General features: G+C 43.7%; 28 non-coding genes and 16 pseudogenes across 28 annotated transcripts; all 44 read right to left on the reverse strand.

The window, feature by feature from the left end:
- Nucleotides 1–115: 115 nt before the first annotated feature.
- On the reverse strand, nt 116–224 carry LOC149973890 (5S ribosomal RNA; annotated as a pseudogene).
- A 261-nt stretch (nt 225–485) lies between these two features.
- Nucleotides 486–604, reverse strand: LOC149973891 (5S ribosomal RNA). Its single transcript, XR_016489868.1, has one exon. It is a non-coding gene; the product is annotated as a 5S ribosomal RNA (ribosomal RNA).
- Nucleotides 605–852: 248 nt separating this feature from the next.
- On the reverse strand, nt 853–971 carry LOC149973892 (5S ribosomal RNA). The gene has a single exon (XR_016489870.1). It is a non-coding gene; the product is annotated as a 5S ribosomal RNA (ribosomal RNA).
- Nucleotides 972–1,232: 261 nt separating this feature from the next.
- Nucleotides 1,233–1,351, reverse strand: LOC149973893 (5S ribosomal RNA). The gene has a single exon (XR_016489871.1). It is a non-coding gene; the product is annotated as a 5S ribosomal RNA (ribosomal RNA).
- Nucleotides 1,352–1,599: 248 nt separating this feature from the next.
- Nucleotides 1,600–1,718, reverse strand: LOC149973894 (5S ribosomal RNA). Its single transcript, XR_016489872.1, has one exon. It is a non-coding gene; the product is annotated as a 5S ribosomal RNA (ribosomal RNA).
- Nucleotides 1,719–1,979: 261 nt separating this feature from the next.
- Nucleotides 1,980–2,088, reverse strand: LOC149973895 (5S ribosomal RNA; annotated as a pseudogene).
- Nucleotides 2,089–2,349: 261 nt separating this feature from the next.
- LOC149973896 (5S ribosomal RNA) lies at nt 2,350–2,458 on the reverse strand (annotated as a pseudogene).
- A 261-nt stretch (nt 2,459–2,719) lies between these two features.
- LOC149973897 (5S ribosomal RNA) lies at nt 2,720–2,838 on the reverse strand. Its single transcript, XR_016489873.1, has one exon. It is a non-coding gene; the product is annotated as a 5S ribosomal RNA (ribosomal RNA).
- Nucleotides 2,839–3,086: 248 nt separating this feature from the next.
- On the reverse strand, nt 3,087–3,205 carry LOC149973898 (5S ribosomal RNA). The gene has a single exon (XR_016489874.1). It is a non-coding gene; the product is annotated as a 5S ribosomal RNA (ribosomal RNA).
- A 261-nt stretch (nt 3,206–3,466) lies between these two features.
- On the reverse strand, nt 3,467–3,585 carry LOC149973899 (5S ribosomal RNA). The gene has a single exon (XR_016489875.1). It is a non-coding gene; the product is annotated as a 5S ribosomal RNA (ribosomal RNA).
- Nucleotides 3,586–3,833: 248 nt separating this feature from the next.
- Nucleotides 3,834–3,952, reverse strand: LOC149973900 (5S ribosomal RNA). Its single transcript, XR_016489876.1, has one exon. It is a non-coding gene; the product is annotated as a 5S ribosomal RNA (ribosomal RNA).
- Nucleotides 3,953–4,213: 261 nt separating this feature from the next.
- On the reverse strand, nt 4,214–4,322 carry LOC149973901 (5S ribosomal RNA; annotated as a pseudogene).
- Nucleotides 4,323–4,583: 261 nt separating this feature from the next.
- LOC149973902 (5S ribosomal RNA) lies at nt 4,584–4,692 on the reverse strand (annotated as a pseudogene).
- A 261-nt stretch (nt 4,693–4,953) lies between these two features.
- LOC149973903 (5S ribosomal RNA) lies at nt 4,954–5,072 on the reverse strand. The gene has a single exon (XR_016489877.1). It is a non-coding gene; the product is annotated as a 5S ribosomal RNA (ribosomal RNA).
- A 248-nt stretch (nt 5,073–5,320) lies between these two features.
- Nucleotides 5,321–5,439, reverse strand: LOC149973904 (5S ribosomal RNA). Its single transcript, XR_016489878.1, has one exon. It is a non-coding gene; the product is annotated as a 5S ribosomal RNA (ribosomal RNA).
- A 248-nt stretch (nt 5,440–5,687) lies between these two features.
- On the reverse strand, nt 5,688–5,806 carry LOC149973905 (5S ribosomal RNA). Its single transcript, XR_016489879.1, has one exon. It is a non-coding gene; the product is annotated as a 5S ribosomal RNA (ribosomal RNA).
- Nucleotides 5,807–6,067: 261 nt separating this feature from the next.
- On the reverse strand, nt 6,068–6,186 carry LOC149973906 (5S ribosomal RNA). Its single transcript, XR_016489881.1, has one exon. It is a non-coding gene; the product is annotated as a 5S ribosomal RNA (ribosomal RNA).
- A 248-nt stretch (nt 6,187–6,434) lies between these two features.
- LOC149973907 (5S ribosomal RNA) lies at nt 6,435–6,553 on the reverse strand. The gene has a single exon (XR_016489882.1). It is a non-coding gene; the product is annotated as a 5S ribosomal RNA (ribosomal RNA).
- A 248-nt stretch (nt 6,554–6,801) lies between these two features.
- Nucleotides 6,802–6,920, reverse strand: LOC149973908 (5S ribosomal RNA). Its single transcript, XR_016489883.1, has one exon. It is a non-coding gene; the product is annotated as a 5S ribosomal RNA (ribosomal RNA).
- A 261-nt stretch (nt 6,921–7,181) lies between these two features.
- On the reverse strand, nt 7,182–7,300 carry LOC149973909 (5S ribosomal RNA). The gene has a single exon (XR_016489884.1). It is a non-coding gene; the product is annotated as a 5S ribosomal RNA (ribosomal RNA).
- A 248-nt stretch (nt 7,301–7,548) lies between these two features.
- LOC149973910 (5S ribosomal RNA) lies at nt 7,549–7,667 on the reverse strand. Its single transcript, XR_016489885.1, has one exon. It is a non-coding gene; the product is annotated as a 5S ribosomal RNA (ribosomal RNA).
- Nucleotides 7,668–7,928: 261 nt separating this feature from the next.
- LOC149973911 (5S ribosomal RNA) lies at nt 7,929–8,047 on the reverse strand. Its single transcript, XR_016489886.1, has one exon. It is a non-coding gene; the product is annotated as a 5S ribosomal RNA (ribosomal RNA).
- Nucleotides 8,048–8,295: 248 nt separating this feature from the next.
- Nucleotides 8,296–8,414, reverse strand: LOC149973912 (5S ribosomal RNA). The gene has a single exon (XR_016489887.1). It is a non-coding gene; the product is annotated as a 5S ribosomal RNA (ribosomal RNA).
- A 261-nt stretch (nt 8,415–8,675) lies between these two features.
- On the reverse strand, nt 8,676–8,784 carry LOC149973913 (5S ribosomal RNA; annotated as a pseudogene).
- A 261-nt stretch (nt 8,785–9,045) lies between these two features.
- On the reverse strand, nt 9,046–9,154 carry LOC149973914 (5S ribosomal RNA; annotated as a pseudogene).
- A 261-nt stretch (nt 9,155–9,415) lies between these two features.
- LOC149973915 (5S ribosomal RNA) lies at nt 9,416–9,534 on the reverse strand. Its single transcript, XR_016489888.1, has one exon. It is a non-coding gene; the product is annotated as a 5S ribosomal RNA (ribosomal RNA).
- Nucleotides 9,535–9,782: 248 nt separating this feature from the next.
- On the reverse strand, nt 9,783–9,901 carry LOC149973916 (5S ribosomal RNA). Its single transcript, XR_016489889.1, has one exon. It is a non-coding gene; the product is annotated as a 5S ribosomal RNA (ribosomal RNA).
- Nucleotides 9,902–10,149: 248 nt separating this feature from the next.
- On the reverse strand, nt 10,150–10,268 carry LOC149973917 (5S ribosomal RNA; annotated as a pseudogene).
- Nucleotides 10,269–10,516: 248 nt separating this feature from the next.
- On the reverse strand, nt 10,517–10,635 carry LOC149973918 (5S ribosomal RNA). The gene has a single exon (XR_016489890.1). It is a non-coding gene; the product is annotated as a 5S ribosomal RNA (ribosomal RNA).
- Nucleotides 10,636–10,896: 261 nt separating this feature from the next.
- LOC149973919 (5S ribosomal RNA) lies at nt 10,897–11,005 on the reverse strand (annotated as a pseudogene).
- Nucleotides 11,006–11,266: 261 nt separating this feature from the next.
- On the reverse strand, nt 11,267–11,375 carry LOC149973920 (5S ribosomal RNA; annotated as a pseudogene).
- A 261-nt stretch (nt 11,376–11,636) lies between these two features.
- On the reverse strand, nt 11,637–11,755 carry LOC149973921 (5S ribosomal RNA). Its single transcript, XR_016489892.1, has one exon. It is a non-coding gene; the product is annotated as a 5S ribosomal RNA (ribosomal RNA).
- Nucleotides 11,756–12,015: 260 nt separating this feature from the next.
- Nucleotides 12,016–12,134, reverse strand: LOC149973922 (5S ribosomal RNA). Its single transcript, XR_016489893.1, has one exon. It is a non-coding gene; the product is annotated as a 5S ribosomal RNA (ribosomal RNA).
- Nucleotides 12,135–12,394: 260 nt separating this feature from the next.
- LOC149973923 (5S ribosomal RNA) lies at nt 12,395–12,503 on the reverse strand (annotated as a pseudogene).
- Nucleotides 12,504–12,764: 261 nt separating this feature from the next.
- Nucleotides 12,765–12,883, reverse strand: LOC149973924 (5S ribosomal RNA). The gene has a single exon (XR_016489605.1). It is a non-coding gene; the product is annotated as a 5S ribosomal RNA (ribosomal RNA).
- A 260-nt stretch (nt 12,884–13,143) lies between these two features.
- On the reverse strand, nt 13,144–13,252 carry LOC149973925 (5S ribosomal RNA; annotated as a pseudogene).
- Nucleotides 13,253–13,513: 261 nt separating this feature from the next.
- LOC149973926 (5S ribosomal RNA) lies at nt 13,514–13,632 on the reverse strand (annotated as a pseudogene).
- Nucleotides 13,633–13,893: 261 nt separating this feature from the next.
- Nucleotides 13,894–14,002, reverse strand: LOC149973927 (5S ribosomal RNA; annotated as a pseudogene).
- Nucleotides 14,003–14,263: 261 nt separating this feature from the next.
- LOC149973928 (5S ribosomal RNA) lies at nt 14,264–14,382 on the reverse strand. The gene has a single exon (XR_016489894.1). It is a non-coding gene; the product is annotated as a 5S ribosomal RNA (ribosomal RNA).
- Nucleotides 14,383–14,642: 260 nt separating this feature from the next.
- Nucleotides 14,643–14,751, reverse strand: LOC149973929 (5S ribosomal RNA; annotated as a pseudogene).
- Nucleotides 14,752–15,012: 261 nt separating this feature from the next.
- Nucleotides 15,013–15,131, reverse strand: LOC149973930 (5S ribosomal RNA). The gene has a single exon (XR_016489895.1). It is a non-coding gene; the product is annotated as a 5S ribosomal RNA (ribosomal RNA).
- Nucleotides 15,132–15,392: 261 nt separating this feature from the next.
- Nucleotides 15,393–15,511, reverse strand: LOC149973931 (5S ribosomal RNA). Its single transcript, XR_016489896.1, has one exon. It is a non-coding gene; the product is annotated as a 5S ribosomal RNA (ribosomal RNA).
- Nucleotides 15,512–15,759: 248 nt separating this feature from the next.
- Nucleotides 15,760–15,868, reverse strand: LOC149973932 (5S ribosomal RNA; annotated as a pseudogene).
- A 261-nt stretch (nt 15,869–16,129) lies between these two features.
- LOC149973933 (5S ribosomal RNA) lies at nt 16,130–16,248 on the reverse strand. The gene has a single exon (XR_016489897.1). It is a non-coding gene; the product is annotated as a 5S ribosomal RNA (ribosomal RNA).
- Between the last annotated feature and the right edge of the window lie 112 nt (nt 16,249–16,360).

Consider the following 16,360-nt stretch of genomic DNA (forward strand, 5'->3'; position numbering starts at 1 on the left):
TGTTGGATGAAATACAAACTAACCTTGCTTACTTATTTCAAAGCGAGGGCACATATTTCAGCCTTGTGGAAAAAAAACGGACAAAGAGTTGAAATTCCACAAGGCAGTGACAAAAAGCTTACAGCACCTGGTATTCCCAGGCGGTCTCCCATCCAAGTACTAACCAGGCCCGACCCTGCTTAGCTTCCGAGATCAGACGAGATCAGGCCGGTGTGGCCGTAAGCGAGAAACAATCTCTTGCTGCACTATGTAAAGTCAAAGTGAGCCTGATTAACAGCTGTTGCATTTTCACCATTTAGATAAGCATCTTTGTGTCACTCAAAAAGTGGAAGAAATTGCATATACTGTAGCCATAATTTGTAGCACAGATTGTTGGATGAAATACAAACTAACCTTGCTTACTTATTTCAAAGCGAGGGCACATATTTCAGCCTTGTGGAAAAAAAACGGACAAAGAGTTGAAATTCCACAAGGCAGTGACAAAAAGCTTACAGCACCTGGTATTCCCAGGCGGTCTCCCATCCAAGTACTAACCAGGCCCGACCCTGCTTAGCTTCCGAGATCAGACGAGATCAGGCGTACTCAGGCCGGTGTGGCCGTAAGCGAGAAACAATCTCTTGCTGCACTATGTAAAGTCAAAGTGAGCCTGATTAACAGCTGTTGCATTTTCACCATTTAGATAAGCATCTTTGTGTCACTCAAAAAGTGGAAGAAATTGCATATACTGTAGCACAGATTGTTGGATGAAATACAAACTAACCTTGCTTACTTATTTCAAAGCGAGGGCACATATTTCAGCCTTGTGGAAAAAAAACGGACAAAGAGTTGAAATTCCACAAGGCAGTGACAAAAAGCTTACAGCACCTGGTATTCCCAGGCGGTCTCCCATCCAAGTACTAACCAGGCCCGACCCTGCTTAGCTTCCGAGATCAGACGAGATCAGGCGTACTCAGGCCGGTGTGGCCGTAAGCGAGAAACAATCTCTTGCTGCACTATGTAAAGTCAAAGTGAGCCTGATTAACAGCTGTTGCATTTTCACCATTTAGATAAGCATCTTTGTGTCACTCAAAAAGTGGAAGAAATTGCATATACTGTAGCCATAATTTGTAGCACAGATTGTTGGATGAAATACAAACTAACCTTGCTTACTTATTTCAAAGCGAGGGCACATATTTCAGCCTTGTGGAAAAAAAACGGACAAAGAGTTGAAATTCCACAAGGCAGTGACAAAAAGCTTACAGCACCTGGTATTCCCAGGCGGTCTCCCATCCAAGTACTAACCAGGCCCGACCCTGCTTAGCTTCCGAGATCAGACGAGATCAGGCGTACTCAGGCCGGTGTGGCCGTAAGCGAGAAACAATCTCTTGCTGCACTATGTAAAGTCAAAGTGAGCCTGATTAACAGCTGTTGCATTTTCACCATTTAGATAAGCATCTTTGTGTCACTCAAAAAGTGGAAGAAATTGCATATACTGTAGCACAGATTGTTGGATGAAATACAAACTAACCTTGCTTACTTATTTCAAAGCGAGGGCACATATTTCAGCCTTGTGGAAAAAAAACGGACAAAGAGTTGAAATTCCACAAGGCAGTGACAAAAAGCTTACAGCACCTGGTATTCCCAGGCGGTCTCCCATCCAAGTACTAACCAGGCCCGACCCTGCTTAGCTTCCGAGATCAGACGAGATCAGGCGTACTCAGGCCGGTGTGGCCGTAAGCGAGAAACAATCTCTTGCTGCACTATGTAAAGTCAAAGTGAGCCTGATTAACAGCTGTTGCATTTTCACCATTTAGATAAGCATCTTTGTGTCACTCAAAAAGTGGAAGAAATTGCATATACTGTAGCCATAATTTGTAGCACAGATTGTTGGATGAAATACAAACTAACCTTGCTTACTTATTTCAAAGCGAGGGCACATATTTCAGCCTTGTGGAAAAAAAACGGACAAAGAGTTGAAATTCCACAAGGCAGTGACAAAAAGCTTACAGCACCTGGTATTCCCAGGCGGTCTCCCATCCAAGTACTAACCAGGCCCGACCCTGCTTAGCTTCCGAGATCAGACGAGATCAGGCCGGTGTGGCCGTAAGCGAGAAACAATCTCTTGCTGCACTATGTAAAGTCAAAGTGAGCCTGATTAACAGCTGTTGCATTTTCACCATTTAGATAAGCATCTTTGTGTCACTCAAAAAGTGGAAGAAATTGCATATACTGTAGCCATAATTTGTAGCACAGATTGTTGGATGAAATACAAACTAACCTTGCTTACTTATTTCAAAGCGAGGGCACATATTTCAGCCTTGTGGAAAAAAAACGGACAAAGAGTTGAAATTCCACAAGGCAGTGACAAAAAGCTTACAGCACCTGGTATTCCCAGGCGGTCTCCCATCCAAGTACTAACCAGGCCCGACCCTGCTTAGCTTCCGAGATCAGACGAGATCAGGCCGGTGTGGCCGTAAGCGAGAAACAATCTCTTGCTGCACTATGTAAAGTCAAAGTGAGCCTGATTAACAGCTGTTGCATTTTCACCATTTAGATAAGCATCTTTGTGTCACTCAAAAAGTGGAAGAAATTGCATATACTGTAGCCATAATTTGTAGCACAGATTGTTGGATGAAATACAAACTAACCTTGCTTACTTATTTCAAAGCGAGGGCACATATTTCAGCCTTGTGGAAAAAAAACGGACAAAGAGTTGAAATTCCACAAGGCAGTGACAAAAAGCTTACAGCACCTGGTATTCCCAGGCGGTCTCCCATCCAAGTACTAACCAGGCCCGACCCTGCTTAGCTTCCGAGATCAGACGAGATCAGGCGTACTCAGGCCGGTGTGGCCGTAAGCGAGAAACAATCTCTTGCTGCACTATGTAAAGTCAAAGTGAGCCTGATTAACAGCTGTTGCATTTTCACCATTTAGATAAGCATCTTTGTGTCACTCAAAAAGTGGAAGAAATTGCATATACTGTAGCACAGATTGTTGGATGAAATACAAACTAACCTTGCTTACTTATTTCAAAGCGAGGGCACATATTTCAGCCTTGTGGAAAAAAAACGGACAAAGAGTTGAAATTCCACAAGGCAGTGACAAAAAGCTTACAGCACCTGGTATTCCCAGGCGGTCTCCCATCCAAGTACTAACCAGGCCCGACCCTGCTTAGCTTCCGAGATCAGACGAGATCAGGCGTACTCAGGCCGGTGTGGCCGTAAGCGAGAAACAATCTCTTGCTGCACTATGTAAAGTCAAAGTGAGCCTGATTAACAGCTGTTGCATTTTCACCATTTAGATAAGCATCTTTGTGTCACTCAAAAAGTGGAAGAAATTGCATATACTGTAGCCATAATTTGTAGCACAGATTGTTGGATGAAATACAAACTAACCTTGCTTACTTATTTCAAAGCGAGGGCACATATTTCAGCCTTGTGGAAAAAAAACGGACAAAGAGTTGAAATTCCACAAGGCAGTGACAAAAAGCTTACAGCACCTGGTATTCCCAGGCGGTCTCCCATCCAAGTACTAACCAGGCCCGACCCTGCTTAGCTTCCGAGATCAGACGAGATCAGGCGTACTCAGGCCGGTGTGGCCGTAAGCGAGAAACAATCTCTTGCTGCACTATGTAAAGTCAAAGTGAGCCTGATTAACAGCTGTTGCATTTTCACCATTTAGATAAGCATCTTTGTGTCACTCAAAAAGTGGAAGAAATTGCATATACTGTAGCACAGATTGTTGGATGAAATACAAACTAACCTTGCTTACTTATTTCAAAGCGAGGGCACATATTTCAGCCTTGTGGAAAAAAAACGGACAAAGAGTTGAAATTCCACAAGGCAGTGACAAAAAGCTTACAGCACCTGGTATTCCCAGGCGGTCTCCCATCCAAGTACTAACCAGGCCCGACCCTGCTTAGCTTCCGAGATCAGACGAGATCAGGCGTACTCAGGCCGGTGTGGCCGTAAGCGAGAAACAATCTCTTGCTGCACTATGTAAAGTCAAAGTGAGCCTGATTAACAGCTGTTGCATTTTCACCATTTAGATAAGCATCTTTGTGTCACTCAAAAAGTGGAAGAAATTGCATATACTGTAGCCATAATTTGTAGCACAGATTGTTGGATGAAATACAAACTAACCTTGCTTACTTATTTCAAAGCGAGGGCACATATTTCAGCCTTGTGGAAAAAAAACGGACAAAGAGTTGAAATTCCACAAGGCAGTGACAAAAAGCTTACAGCACCTGGTATTCCCAGGCGGTCTCCCATCCAAGTACTAACCAGGCCCGACCCTGCTTAGCTTCCGAGATCAGACGAGATCAGGCCGGTGTGGCCGTAAGCGAGAAACAATCTCTTGCTGCACTATGTAAAGTCAAAGTGAGCCTGATTAACAGCTGTTGCATTTTCACCATTTAGATAAGCATCTTTGTGTCACTCAAAAAGTGGAAGAAATTGCATATACTGTAGCCATAATTTGTAGCACAGATTGTTGGATGAAATACAAACTAACCTTGCTTACTTATTTCAAAGCGAGGGCACATATTTCAGCCTTGTGGAAAAAAAACGGACAAAGAGTTGAAATTCCACAAGGCAGTGACAAAAAGCTTACAGCACCTGGTATTCCCAGGCGGTCTCCCATCCAAGTACTAACCAGGCCCGACCCTGCTTAGCTTCCGAGATCAGACGAGATCAGGCCGGTGTGGCCGTAAGCGAGAAACAATCTCTTGCTGCACTATGTAAAGTCAAAGTGAGCCTGATTAACAGCTGTTGCATTTTCACCATTTAGATAAGCATCTTTGTGTCACTCAAAAAGTGGAAGAAATTGCATATACTGTAGCCATAATTTGTAGCACAGATTGTTGGATGAAATACAAACTAACCTTGCTTACTTATTTCAAAGCGAGGGCACATATTTCAGCCTTGTGGAAAAAAAACGGACAAAGAGTTGAAATTCCACAAGGCAGTGACAAAAAGCTTACAGCACCTGGTATTCCCAGGCGGTCTCCCATCCAAGTACTAACCAGGCCCGACCCTGCTTAGCTTCCGAGATCAGACGAGATCAGGCGTACTCAGGCCGGTGTGGCCGTAAGCGAGAAACAATCTCTTGCTGCACTATGTAAAGTCAAAGTGAGCCTGATTAACAGCTGTTGCATTTTCACCATTTAGATAAGCATCTTTGTGTCACTCAAAAAGTGGAAGAAATTGCATATACTGTAGCACAGATTGTTGGATGAAATACAAACTAACCTTGCTTACTTATTTCAAAGCGAGGGCACATATTTCAGCCTTGTGGAAAAAAAACGGACAAAGAGTTGAAATTCCACAAGGCAGTGACAAAAAGCTTACAGCACCTGGTATTCCCAGGCGGTCTCCCATCCAAGTACTAACCAGGCCCGACCCTGCTTAGCTTCCGAGATCAGACGAGATCAGGCGTACTCAGGCCGGTGTGGCCGTAAGCGAGAAACAATCTCTTGCTGCACTATGTAAAGTCAAAGTGAGCCTGATTAACAGCTGTTGCATTTTCACCATTTAGATAAGCATCTTTGTGTCACTCAAAAAGTGGAAGAAATTGCATATACTGTAGCACAGATTGTTGGATGAAATACAAACTAACCTTGCTTACTTATTTCAAAGCGAGGGCACATATTTCAGCCTTGTGGAAAAAAAACGGACAAAGAGTTGAAATTCCACAAGGCAGTGACAAAAAGCTTACAGCACCTGGTATTCCCAGGCGGTCTCCCATCCAAGTACTAACCAGGCCCGACCCTGCTTAGCTTCCGAGATCAGACGAGATCAGGCGTACTCAGGCCGGTGTGGCCGTAAGCGAGAAACAATCTCTTGCTGCACTATGTAAAGTCAAAGTGAGCCTGATTAACAGCTGTTGCATTTTCACCATTTAGATAAGCATCTTTGTGTCACTCAAAAAGTGGAAGAAATTGCATATACTGTAGCCATAATTTGTAGCACAGATTGTTGGATGAAATACAAACTAACCTTGCTTACTTATTTCAAAGCGAGGGCACATATTTCAGCCTTGTGGAAAAAAAACGGACAAAGAGTTGAAATTCCACAAGGCAGTGACAAAAAGCTTACAGCACCTGGTATTCCCAGGCGGTCTCCCATCCAAGTACTAACCAGGCCCGACCCTGCTTAGCTTCCGAGATCAGACGAGATCAGGCGTACTCAGGCCGGTGTGGCCGTAAGCGAGAAACAATCTCTTGCTGCACTATGTAAAGTCAAAGTGAGCCTGATTAACAGCTGTTGCATTTTCACCATTTAGATAAGCATCTTTGTGTCACTCAAAAAGTGGAAGAAATTGCATATACTGTAGCACAGATTGTTGGATGAAATACAAACTAACCTTGCTTACTTATTTCAAAGCGAGGGCACATATTTCAGCCTTGTGGAAAAAAAACGGACAAAGAGTTGAAATTCCACAAGGCAGTGACAAAAAGCTTACAGCACCTGGTATTCCCAGGCGGTCTCCCATCCAAGTACTAACCAGGCCCGACCCTGCTTAGCTTCCGAGATCAGACGAGATCAGGCGTACTCAGGCCGGTGTGGCCGTAAGCGAGAAACAATCTCTTGCTGCACTATGTAAAGTCAAAGTGAGCCTGATTAACAGCTGTTGCATTTTCACCATTTAGATAAGCATCTTTGTGTCACTCAAAAAGTGGAAGAAATTGCATATACTGTAGCACAGATTGTTGGATGAAATACAAACTAACCTTGCTTACTTATTTCAAAGCGAGGGCACATATTTCAGCCTTGTGGAAAAAAAACGGACAAAGAGTTGAAATTCCACAAGGCAGTGACAAAAAGCTTACAGCACCTGGTATTCCCAGGCGGTCTCCCATCCAAGTACTAACCAGGCCCGACCCTGCTTAGCTTCCGAGATCAGACGAGATCAGGCGTACTCAGGCCGGTGTGGCCGTAAGCGAGAAACAATCTCTTGCTGCACTATGTAAAGTCAAAGTGAGCCTGATTAACAGCTGTTGCATTTTCACCATTTAGATAAGCATCTTTGTGTCACTCAAAAAGTGGAAGAAATTGCATATACTGTAGCCATAATTTGTAGCACAGATTGTTGGATGAAATACAAACTAACCTTGCTTACTTATTTCAAAGCGAGGGCACATATTTCAGCCTTGTGGAAAAAAAACGGACAAAGAGTTGAAATTCCACAAGGCAGTGACAAAAAGCTTACAGCACCTGGTATTCCCAGGCGGTCTCCCATCCAAGTACTAACCAGGCCCGACCCTGCTTAGCTTCCGAGATCAGACGAGATCAGGCGTACTCAGGCCGGTGTGGCCGTAAGCGAGAAACAATCTCTTGCTGCACTATGTAAAGTCAAAGTGAGCCTGATTAACAGCTGTTGCATTTTCACCATTTAGATAAGCATCTTTGTGTCACTCAAAAAGTGGAAGAAATTGCATATACTGTAGCACAGATTGTTGGATGAAATACAAACTAACCTTGCTTACTTATTTCAAAGCGAGGGCACATATTTCAGCCTTGTGGAAAAAAAACGGACAAAGAGTTGAAATTCCACAAGGCAGTGACAAAAAGCTTACAGCACCTGGTATTCCCAGGCGGTCTCCCATCCAAGTACTAACCAGGCCCGACCCTGCTTAGCTTCCGAGATCAGACGAGATCAGGCGTACTCAGGCCGGTGTGGCCGTAAGCGAGAAACAATCTCTTGCTGCACTATGTAAAGTCAAAGTGAGCCTGATTAACAGCTGTTGCATTTTCACCATTTAGATAAGCATCTTTGTGTCACTCAAAAAGTGGAAGAAATTGCATATACTGTAGCCATAATTTGTAGCACAGATTGTTGGATGAAATACAAACTAACCTTGCTTACTTATTTCAAAGCGAGGGCACATATTTCAGCCTTGTGGAAAAAAAACGGACAAAGAGTTGAAATTCCACAAGGCAGTGACAAAAAGCTTACAGCACCTGGTATTCCCAGGCGGTCTCCCATCCAAGTACTAACCAGGCCCGACCCTGCTTAGCTTCCGAGATCAGACGAGATCAGGCGTACTCAGGCCGGTGTGGCCGTAAGCGAGAAACAATCTCTTGCTGCACTATGTAAAGTCAAAGTGAGCCTGATTAACAGCTGTTGCATTTTCACCATTTAGATAAGCATCTTTGTGTCACTCAAAAAGTGGAAGAAATTGCATATACTGTAGCACAGATTGTTGGATGAAATACAAACTAACCTTGCTTACTTATTTCAAAGCGAGGGCACATATTTCAGCCTTGTGGAAAAAAAACGGACAAAGAGTTGAAATTCCACAAGGCAGTGACAAAAAGCTTACAGCACCTGGTATTCCCAGGCGGTCTCCCATCCAAGTACTAACCAGGCCCGACCCTGCTTAGCTTCCGAGATCAGACGAGATCAGGCGTACTCAGGCCGGTGTGGCCGTAAGCGAGAAACAATCTCTTGCTGCACTATGTAAAGTCAAAGTGAGCCTGATTAACAGCTGTTGCATTTTCACCATTTAGATAAGCATCTTTGTGTCACTCAAAAAGTGGAAGAAATTGCATATACTGTAGCCATAATTTGTAGCACAGATTGTTGGATGAAATACAAACTAACCTTGCTTACTTATTTCAAAGCGAGGGCACATATTTCAGCCTTGTGGAAAAAAAACGGACAAAGAGTTGAAATTCCACAAGGCAGTGACAAAAAGCTTACAGCACCTGGTATTCCCAGGCGGTCTCCCATCCAAGTACTAACCAGGCCCGACCCTGCTTAGCTTCCGAGATCAGACGAGATCAGGCCGGTGTGGCCGTAAGCGAGAAACAATCTCTTGCTGCACTATGTAAAGTCAAAGTGAGCCTGATTAACAGCTGTTGCATTTTCACCATTTAGATAAGCATCTTTGTGTCACTCAAAAAGTGGAAGAAATTGCATATACTGTAGCCATAATTTGTAGCACAGATTGTTGGATGAAATACAAACTAACCTTGCTTACTTATTTCAAAGCGAGGGCACATATTTCAGCCTTGTGGAAAAAAAACGGACAAAGAGTTGAAATTCCACAAGGCAGTGACAAAAAGCTTACAGCACCTGGTATTCCCAGGCGGTCTCCCATCCAAGTACTAACCAGGCCCGACCCTGCTTAGCTTCCGAGATCAGACGAGATCAGGCCGGTGTGGCCGTAAGCGAGAAACAATCTCTTGCTGCACTATGTAAAGTCAAAGTGAGCCTGATTAACAGCTGTTGCATTTTCACCATTTAGATAAGCATCTTTGTGTCACTCAAAAAGTGGAAGAAATTGCATATACTGTAGCCATAATTTGTAGCACAGATTGTTGGATGAAATACAAACTAACCTTGCTTACTTATTTCAAAGCGAGGGCACATATTTCAGCCTTGTGGAAAAAAAACGGACAAAGAGTTGAAATTCCACAAGGCAGTGACAAAAAGCTTACAGCACCTGGTATTCCCAGGCGGTCTCCCATCCAAGTACTAACCAGGCCCGACCCTGCTTAGCTTCCGAGATCAGACGAGATCAGGCGTACTCAGGCCGGTGTGGCCGTAAGCGAGAAACAATCTCTTGCTGCACTATGTAAAGTCAAAGTGAGCCTGATTAACAGCTGTTGCATTTTCACCATTTAGATAAGCATCTTTGTGTCACTCAAAAAGTGGAAGAAATTGCATATACTGTAGCACAGATTGTTGGATGAAATACAAACTAACCTTGCTTACTTATTTCAAAGCGAGGGCACATATTTCAGCCTTGTGGAAAAAAAACGGACAAAGAGTTGAAATTCCACAAGGCAGTGACAAAAAGCTTACAGCACCTGGTATTCCCAGGCGGTCTCCCATCCAAGTACTAACCAGGCCCGACCCTGCTTAGCTTCCGAGATCAGACGAGATCAGGCGTACTCAGGCCGGTGTGGCCGTAAGCGAGAAACAATCTCTTGCTGCACTATGTAAAGTCAAAGTGAGCCTGATTAACAGCTGTTGCATTTTCACCATTTAGATAAGCATCTTTGTGTCACTCAAAAAGTGGAAGAAATTGCATATACTGTAGCACAGATTGTTGGATGAAATACAAACTAACCTTGCTTACTTATTTCAAAGCGAGGGCACATATTTCAGCCTTGTGGAAAAAAAACGGACAAAGAGTTGAAATTCCACAAGGCAGTGACAAAAAGCTTACAGCACCTGGTATTCCCAGGCGCTCTCCCATCCAAGTACTAACCAGGCCCGACCCTGCTTAGCTTCCGAGATCAGACGAGATCAGGCGTACTCAGGCCGGTGTGGCCGTAAGCGAGAAACAATCTCTTGCTGCACTATGTAAAGTCAAAGTGAGCCTGATTAACAGCTGTTGCATTTTCACCATTTAGATAAGCATCTTTGTGTCACTCAAAAAGTGGAAGAAATTGCATATACTGTAGCACAGATTGTTGGATGAAATACAAACTAACCTTGCTTACTTATTTCAAAGCGAGGGCACATATTTCAGCCTTGTGGGAAAAAAACGGACAAAGAGTTGAAATTCCACAAGGCAGTGACAAAAAGCTTACAGCACCTGGTATTCCCAGGCGGTCTCCCATCCAAGTACTAACCAGGCCCGACCCTGCTTAGCTTCCGAGATCAGACGAGATCAGGCGTACTCAGGCCGGTGTGGCCGTAAGCGAGAAACAATCTCTTGCTGCACTATGTAAAGTCAAAGTGAGCCTGATTAACAGCTGTTGCATTTTCACCATTTAGATAAGCATCTTTGTGTCACTCAAAAAGTGGAAGAAATTGCATATACTGTAGCCATAATTTGTAGCACAGATTGTTGGATGAAATACAAACTAACCTTGCTTACTTATTTCAAAGCGAGGGCACATATTTCAGCCTTGTGGAAAAAAAACGGACAAAGAGTTGAAATTCCACAAGGCAGTGACAAAAAGCTTACAGCACCTGGTATTCCCAGGCGGTCTCCCATCCAAGTACTAACCAGGCCCGACCCTGCTTAGCTTCCGAGATCAGACGAGATCAGGCCGGTGTGGCCGTAAGCGAGAAACAATCTCTTGCTGCACTATGTAAAGTCAAAGTGAGCCTGATTAACAGCTGTTGCATTTTCACCATTTAGATAAGCATCTTTGTGTCACTCAAAAAGTGGAAGAAATTGCATATACTGTAGCCATAATTTGTAGCACAGATTGTTGGATGAAATACAAACTAACCTTGCTTACTTATTTCAAAGCGAGGGCACATATTTCAGCCTTGTGGAAAAAAAACGGACAAAGAGTTGAAATTCCACAAGGCAGTGACAAAAAGCTTACAGCACCTGGTATTCCCAGGCGGTCTCCCATCCAAGTACTAACCAGGCCCGACCCTGCTTAGCTTCCGAGATCAGACGAGATCAGGCCGGTGTGGCCGTAAGCGAGAAACAATCTCTTGCTGCACTATGTAAAGTCAAAGTGAGCCTGATTAACAGCTGTTGCATTTTCACCATTTAGATAAGCATCTTTGTGTCACTCAAAAAGTGGAAGAAATTGCATATACTGTAGCCATAATTTGTAGCACAGATTGTTGGATGAAATACAAACTAACCTTGCTTACTTATTTCAAAGCGAGGGCACATATTTCAGCCTTGTGGAAAAAAAACGGACAAAGAGTTGAAATTCCACAAGGCAGTGACAAAAAGCTTACAGCACCTGGTATTCCCAGGCGGTCTCCCATCCAAGTACTAACCAGGCCCGACCCTGCTTAGCTTCCGAGATCAGACGAGATCAGGCGTACTCAGGCCGGTGTGGCCGTAAGCGAGAAACAATCTCTTGCTGCACTATGTAAAGTCAAAGTGAGCCTGATTAACAGCTGTTGCATTTTCACCATTTAGATAAGCATCTTTGTGTCACTCAAAAAGTGGAAGAAATTGCATATACTGTAGCCATAATTTGTAGCACAGATTGTTGGATGAAATACAAACTAACCTTGCTTACTTATTTCAAAGCGAGGGCACATATTTCAACCTTGTGGGAAAAAACGGACAAAGAGTTGAAATTCCACAAGGCAGTGACAAAAAGCTTACAGCACCTGGTATTCCCAGGCGGTCTCCCATCCAAGTACTAACCAGGCCCGACCCTGCTTAGCTTCCGAGATCAGACGAGATCAGGCGTACTCAGGCCGGTGTGGCCGTAAGCGAGAAACAATCTCTTGCTGCACTATGTAAAGTCAAAGTGAGCCTGATTAACAGCTGTTGCATTTTCACCATTTAGATAAGCATCTTTGTGTCACTCAAAAAGTGGAAGAAATTGCATATACTGTAGCCATAATTTGTAGCACAGATTGTTGGATGAAATACAAACTAACCTTGCTTACTTATTTCAAAGCGAGGGCACATATTTCAACCTTGTGGGAAAAAACGGACAAAGAGTTGAAATTCCACAAGGCAGTGACAAAAAGCTTACAGCACCTGGTATTCCCAGGCGGTCTCCCATCCAAGTACTAACCAGGCCCGACCCTGCTTAGCTTCCGAGATCAGACGAGATCAGGCCGGTGTGGCCGTAAGCGAGAAACAATCTCTTGCTGCACTATGTAAAGTCAAAGTGAGCCTGATTAACAGCTGTTGCATTTTCACCATTTAGATAAGCATCTTTGTGTCACTCAAAAAGTGGAAGAAATTGCATATACTGTAGCCATAATTTGTAGCACAGATTGTTGGATGAAATACAAACTAACCTTGCTTACTTATTTCAAAGCGAGGGCACATATTTCAGCCTTGTGGAAAAAAAACGGACAAAGAGTTGAAATTCCACAAGGCAGTGACAAAAAGCTTACAGCACCTGGTATTCCCAGGCGGTCTCCCATCCAAGTACTAACCAGGCCCGACCCTGCTTAGCTTCCGAGATCAGACGAGATCAGGCGAACTCAGGCCGGTGTGGCCGTAAGCGAGAAACAATCTCTTGCTGCACTATGTAAAGTCAAAGTGAGCCTGATTAACAGCTGTTGCATTTTCACCATTTAGATAAGCATCTTTGTGTCACTCAAAAAGTGGAAGAAATTGCATATACTGTAGCCATAATTTGTAGCACAGATTGTTGGATGAAATACAAACTAACCTTGCTTACTTATTTCAAAGCGAGGGCACATATTTCAACCTTGTGGGAAAAAACGGACAAAGAGTTGAAATTCCACAAGGCAGTGACAAAAAGCTTACAGCACCTGGTATTCCCAGGCGGTCTCCCATCCAAGTACTAACCAGGCCCGACCCTGCTTAGCTTCCGAGATCAGACGAGATCAGGCCGGTGTGGCCGTAAGCGAGAAACAATCTCTTGCTGCACTATGTAAAGTCAAAGTGAGCCTGATTAACAGCTGTTGCATTTTCACCATTTAGATAAGCATCTTTGTGTCACTCAAAAAGTGGAAGAAATTGCATATACTGTAGCCATAATTTGTAGCACAGATTGTTGGATGAAATACAAACTAACCTTGCTTACTTATTTCAAAGCGAGGGCACATATTTCAGCCTTGTGGAAAAAAAACGGACAAAGAGTTGAAATTCCACAAGGCAGTGACAAAAAGCTTACAGCACCTGGTATTCCCAGGCGGTCTCCCATCCAAGTACTAACCAGGCCCGACCCTGCTTAGCTTCCGAGATCAGACAAGATCAGGCGTACTCAGGCCGGTGTGGCCGTAAGCGAGAAACAATCTCTTGCTGCACTATGTAAAGTCAAAGTGAGCCTGATTAACAGCTGTTGCATTTTCACCATTTAGATAAGCATCTTTGTGTCACTCAAAAAGTGGAAGAAATTGCATATACTGTAGCCATAATTTGTAGCACAGATTGTTGGATGAAATACAAACTAACCTTGCTTACTTATTTCAAAGCGAGGGCACATATTTCAGCCTTGTGGAAAAAAAACGGACAAAGAGTTGAAATTCCACAAGGCAGTGACAAAAAGCTTACAGCACCTGGTATTCCCAGGCGGTCTCCCATCCAAGTACTAACCAGGCCCGACCCTGCTTAGCTTCCGAGATCAGACGAGATCAGGCCGGTGTGGCCGTAAGCGAGAAACAATCTCTTGCTGCACTATGTAAAGTCAAAGTGAGCCTGATTAACAGCTGTTGCATTTTCACCATTTAGATAAGCATCTTTGTGTCACTCAAAAAGTGGAAGAAATTGCATATACTGTAGCCATAATTTGTAGCACAGATTGTTGGATGAAATACAAACTAACCTTGCTTACTTATTTCAAAGCGAGGGCACATATTTCAGCCTTGTGGAAAAAAAACGGACAAAGAGTTGAAATTCCACAAGGCAGTGACAAAAAGCTTACAGCACCTGGTATTCCCAGGCGGTCTCCCATCCAAGTACTAACCAGGCCCGACCCTGCTTAGCTTCCGAGATCAGACGAGATCAGGCGTACTCAGGCCGGTGTGGCCGTAAGCGAGAAACAATCTCTTGCTGCACTATGTAAAGTCAAAGTGAGCCTGATTAACAGCTGTTGCATTTTCACCATTTAGATAAGCATCTTTGTGTCACTCAAAAAGTGGAAGAAATTGCATATACTGTAGCCATAATTTGTAGCACAGATTGTTGGATGAAATACAAACTAACCTTGCTTACTTATTTCAAAGCGAGGGCACATATTTCAACCTTGTGGGAAAAAACGGACAAAGAGTTGAAATTCCACAAGGCAGTGACAAAAAGCTTACAGCACCTGGTATTCCCAGGCGGTCTCCCATCCAAGTACTAACCAGGCCCGACCCTGCTTAGCTTCCGAGATCAGACGAGATCAGGCCGGTGTGGCCGTAAGCGAGAAACAATCTCTTGCTGCACTATGTAAAGTCAAAGTGAGCCTGATTAACAGCTGTTGCATTTTCACCATTTAGATAAGCATCTTTGTGTCACTCAAAAAGTGGAAGAAATTGCATATACTGTAGCCATAATTTGTAGCACAGATTGTTGGATGAAATACAAACTAACCTTGCTTACTTATTTCAAAGCGAGGGCACATATTTCAGCCTTGTGGAAAAAAAACGGACAAAGAGTTGAAATTCCACAAGGCAGTGACAAAAAGCTTACAGCACCTGGTATTCCCAGGCGGTCTCCCATCCAAGTACTAACCAGGCCCGACCCTGCTTAGCTTCCGAGATCAGACGAGATCAGGCGTACTCAGGCCGGTGTGGCCGTAAGCGAGAAACAATCTCTTGCTGCACTATGTAAAGTCAAAGTGAGCCTGATTAACAGCTGTTGCATTTTCACCATTTAGATAAGCATCTTTGTGTCACTCAAAAAGTGGAAGAAATTGCATATACTGTAGCCATAATTTGTAGCACAGATTGTTGGATGAAATACAAACTAACCTTGCTTACTTATTTCAAAGCGAGGGCACATATTTCAGCCTTGTGGAAAAAAAACGGACAAAGAGTTGAAATTCCACAAGGCAGTGACAAAAAGCTTACAGCACCTGGTATTCCCAGGCGGTCTCCCATCCAAGTACTAACCAGGCCCGACCCTGCTTAGCTTCCGAGATCAGACGAGATCAGGCGTACTCAGGCCGGTGTGGCCGTAAGCGAGAAACAATCTCTTGCTGCACTATGTAAAGTCAAAGTGAGCCTGATTAACAGCTGTTGCATTTTCACCATTTAGATAAGCATCTTTGTGTCACTCAAAAAGTGGAAGAAATTGCATATACTGTAGCACAGATTGTTGGATGAAATACAAACTAACCTTGCTTACTTATTTCAAAGCGAGGGCACATATTTCAACCTTGTGGGAAAAAAACGGACAAAGAGTTGAAATTCCACAAGGCAGTGACAAAAAGCTTACAGCACCTGGTATTCCCAGGCGGTCTCCCATCCAAGTACTAACCAGGCCCGACCCTGCTTAGCTTCCGAGATCAGACGAGATCAGGCCGGTGTGGCCGTAAGCGAGAAACAATCTCTTGCTGCACTATGTAAAGTCAAAGTGAGCCTGATTAACAGCTGTTGCATTTTCACCATTTAGATAAGCATCTTTGTGTCACTCAAAAAGTGGAAGAAATTGCATATACTGTAGCCATAATTTGTAGCACAGATTGTTGGATGAAATACAAACTAACCTTGCTTACTTATTTCAAAGCGAGGGCACATATTTCAGCCTTGTGGAAAAAAAACGGACAAAGAGTTGAAATTCCACAAGGCAGTGACAAAAAGCTTACAGCACCTGGTATTCCCAGGCGGTCTCCCATCCAAGTACTAACCAGGCCCGACCCTGCTTAGCTTCCGAGATCAGACGAGATCAGGCGTACTCAGGCCGGTGTGGCCGTAAGCGAGAAACAATCTCTTGCTGCACTATGTAAAGTCAAAGTGAGCCTGATTAACAGCTGTTGCATTTTCACCATTTAGATAAGCATCTTTGTGTCACTCAAAAAGTGGAAGAAAT

Source organism: Oncorhynchus mykiss, chromosome 20, assembly GCF_057628025.1.
Source record: "Oncorhynchus mykiss isolate SJ-2025 chromosome 20, ASM5762802v1, whole genome shotgun sequence".
In the NCBI taxonomy this organism is placed as follows: Eukaryota; Metazoa; Chordata; class Actinopteri; order Salmoniformes; family Salmonidae; genus Oncorhynchus; species Oncorhynchus mykiss.